We start from the raw sequence: 4,213 nt of genomic DNA, 5'->3' as shown, positions 1-4,213 counted from the left end.
GATGGTGGAGCTCCTCCTATGGGGGAGGGGAGGATAGGGATGAGGTGGCAGTTGATGGTGGAGCTCCTCCTATGGGGGAGGGGAGGATAGGGATGAGGTGGCAGTTGATGGGGGAGTTCCTCCTATGGGGGAGGGGAGGATAGGGATGATGGAGGGGGGTGGGATGAGGTGGCAGTTGATGGTGGAGCTCCTCCTATGGGGGAGGGGGGATAGGGATGATGGAGGGGGATGGGATGAGGTGGCAGTTGATGGTGGAGCTCCTCCTATGGGGGAGGGGAGGATAGGGATGATGGAGGGGGATGGGATGAGGTGGCAGTTGATGGTGGAGCTCCTCCTATGGGGGAGGGAGGATAGGGATGATGGAGGGGGATGGGGTGAGGTGGCAGTTGATGGGGGAGGGGGAGGATAGGGATGATGAGGTGGCAGTTGAAGGTGGAGATGGGGGAGGGAGGATAGGGATGATGGAGGGGGATGGGATGAGGTGGCAGTTGATGGTGGAGCTCGTCCTATGGGGGAGGGGAGGATAGGGATGATGGAGGGGGATGGGGTGAGGTGGCAGTTGATGGTGGAGCTCCTCCTATGGGGGAGGAGAGGATAGGGATGATGGAGGGGATGGGATGAGGTGACAGTTGATGGGGGAGCTCCTCCTATGGGGGAGGGAGGATAGGGATGATGGAGGGGATGGGATGAGGTGGCAGTTGATGGTGGAGCTCCTCCTATGGGGGAGGGGAGGATAGGGATGATGGAGGGGGATGGGATGAGGTGGCAGTTGATGGTGGAGCTCCTCCTATGGGGGAGGGAGGATAGGGATGATGGAGGGGGATGGGATGAGGTGGCAGTTGATGGTGGAGCTCCTCCTATGGGGGAGGGAGGATAGGGATGATGGAGGGGATGGGATGAGGTGGCAGTTGATGGTGGAACTCCTCCTATGGGGGAGGGGGATAGGGATGATGGAGGGGATGGGATGAGGTGGCAGTTGATGGTGGAGCTCCTCCTATGGGGGAGGGGAGGATAGGGATGATAGAGGGGGATGGGATGAGGTGGCAGTTGATGGGGGAGTTCCTCCTATGGGGGAGGGGAGGATAGGGATGATGGAGGGGGATGGGATGAGGTGGCAGTTGATGGTGGAGCTCCTCCTATGGGGGAGGATAGGGATGATGGAGGGGGATGGGGTGAGGTGGCAGTTGATGGTGGAGCTCCTCCTATGGGGGAGGGGGGATAGGGATGATGGAGGGGATGGGATGAGGTGGCAGTTGATGGTGGAGCTCCTCCTATGGGGGAGGGAGGATAGGGATGATGGAGGGGATGGGATGAGGTGGCAGTTGATGGTGGAGCTCCTCCTATGGGGGAGGGGGATAGGGATGATGGAGGGGATGGGATGAGGTGGCAGTTGATGGTGGAGCTCCTCCTATGGGGGAGGGGAGGATAGGGATGATGGAGGGGATGGGATGAGGTGGCAGTTGATGGTGGAGCTCCTCCTATGGGGGAGGGGAGGATAGGGATGATGGAGGGGGATGGGATGAGGTGGCAGTTGATGGTGGAGCTCCTCCTATGGGGGAGGGGGATAGGGATGATGGAGGGGATGGGATGAGGTGGCAGTTGATGGTGGAGCTCCTCCTATGGGGGAGGGGAGGATAGGGATGATGGAGGGGGATGGGATGAGGTGGCAGTTGATGGGGGAGTTCCTCCTATGGGGGAGGGGAGGATAGGGATGATGGAGGGGGATGGGATGAGGTGGCAGTTGATGGTGGAGCTCCTCCTATGGGGGAGGGGAGGATAGGGATGATGGAGGGGATGGGATGAGGTGGCAGTTGATGGTGGAGCTCCTCCTATGGGGGAGGGGGATAGGGATGATGGAGGGGATGGGATGAGGTGGCAGTTGATGGTGGAGCTCCTCCTATGGGGGAGGGGAGGATAGGGATGATGGAGGGGGATGGGATGAGGTGGCAGTTGATGGGGGAGTTCCTCCTATGGGGGAGGGGAGGATAGGGATGATGGAGGGGGATGGGATGAGGTGGCAGTTGATGGTGGAGCTCCTCCTATGGGGGAGGGGAGGATAGGGATGATGGAGGGGATGGGATGAGGTGGCAGTTGATGGGGGAGCTCCTCCTATGGGGGAGGGGGGATAGGGATGATGGAGGGGGGTGGGATGAGGTGGCAGTTGGTGGTGGAGCTCCTCCTATGGGGGAGGGGGATAGGGATGATGGAGGGGATGGGATGAGGTGACAGTTGATGGTGGAGCTCCTCCTATGGGGGAGGGGAGGATAGGGATGATGGAGGGGGATGGGGTGAGGTGGCAGTTGATGGAGGAGCTCCTCCTATGGGGGAGGGAGGATAGGGATGATGGAGGGGGATGGGGTGAGGTGGCAGTTGATGGTGGAGCTCCTCCTATGGGGGAGGGGGATAGGGATGATGGAGGGGGATGGGGTGAGGTGGCAGTTGATGAAGGAGCTCCTCCTATGGGGAGGGGGGATAGGGATGAAGGAGGGGGATGGGATGAGGTGGCAGTTGATGGTGGAGCTCCTCCTATGGGGGAGGGGAGGATAGGGATGATGAGGTGGCAGTTGAAGGTGGAGATGGGGGAGGGAGGATAGGGATGATGGAGGGGGATGGGATGAGGTGGCAGTTGATGGTGGAGCTCCTCCTATGGGGGAGGGGAGGATAGGGATGATGGAGGGGGATGGGATGAGGTGGCAGTTGATGGGGGAGTTCCTCCTATGGGGGAGGGGAGGATAGGGATGATGGAGGGGGATGGGATGAGGTGGCAGTTGATGGGGGAGTTCCTCCTATGGGGGAGGGGAGGATAGGGATGATGGAGGGGGATGGGATGAGGTGGCAGTTGATGGGGGAGTTCCTCCTATGGGGGAGGGGAGGATAGGGATGATGGAGGGGGATGGGATGAGGTGGCAGTTGATGGTGGAGCTCCTCCTATGGGGGAGGGGGGATAGGGATGATGGAGGGGGATGGGATGAGGCGGCAGTTGATGGTGGAGCTCCTCCTATGGGGGAGGGGGGATAGGGATGATAGAGGGGGATGGGATGAGGCGGCAGTTGATGGTGGAGCTCCTCCTATGGGGGAGGGGGGATAGGGATGATGGAGGGGGATGGGGTGAGGTGGCAGTTGATGGTGGAGCTCCTCCTATGGGGGAGGGGAGGATAGGGATGATGGAGGGGGGTGGGATGAGGTGGCAGTTGATGGTGGAGCTCCTCCTATGGGGGAGGGGGGATAGGGATGATGGAGGGGATGGGATGAGGTGGCAGTTGATGGTGGAGCTCCTCCTATGGGGGAGGGGGATAGGGATGATGTAGGGGGATGGGATGAGGTGGCAGTTGATGGTGGAGCTCCTCCTATGGGGGAGGGGAGGATAGGGATGATGGAGGGGGATGGGATGAGGTGGCAGTTGATGGTGGAGCTCCTCCTATGGGGGAGGGGGATAGGGATGATGGAGGGGGATGGGGTGAGGTGGCAGTTGATGGTGGAGCTCCTCCTATGGGGGAGGGGGATAGGAATGATGGAGGGGGATGGGGTGAGGTGGCAGTTGATGGTGGAGCTCCTCCTATGGGGGAGGGGGATAGGGATGATGGAGGGGGGTGGGATGAGGTGGCAGTTGATGGTGGAGCACCTCCTATGGGGGAGGGGGGATAGGGATGATGGAGGGGGATGGGATAAGGTGGCAGTTGATGGTGGAGCTCCTCCTATGGGGGAGGGGGATAGGGATGATGGAGGGAGATGGGATGAGGTGGCAGTTGATGGTGGAGCTCCTCCTATGGGGGAGGGGAGGATAGGGATGATGGAGGGGATGGGATGAGGTGGCAGTTTATGGGGGAGCTCCTCCTATGGAGGAGGGGAGGATAGGGATGATGGAGGGGGTGGGATGAGGTGGCAGTTGATGGTGGAGCTCCTCCTATGGGGGAGTGGAGGATAGGGATGATGGAGGGGATGGGATGAGGTGGCAGTTGATGGTGGAGCTCCTCCTATGGGGGAGGGGAGGATAGGGATAAAGGAGGGGGATGGGATGAGGTGGCAGTTGATGGTGGAGCTCCTCCTATGGGGGAGGGGAGGATAGGGATGATGGAGGGGGATGGGGTGAGGTGGCAGTTGATGGTGGAGCTCCTCCTATGGGGGAGAGGGGTAGGGATGATGGAGGGGATGGGATGAGGTGGCAGTTGATGGTGGAGCTCCTCCTATGGGGGAGGGGAGGATAGGGATGATG

The sequence above is a fragment of the Pelophylax lessonae genome (genome assembly GCF_965119305.1).
Source record: "Pelophylax lessonae genome assembly, chromosome: 13".
NCBI classification, from domain to species: domain Eukaryota; kingdom Metazoa; phylum Chordata; class Amphibia; order Anura; family Ranidae; genus Pelophylax; species Pelophylax lessonae.
Note: the sequence above shows the minus strand (reverse complement) of the source record.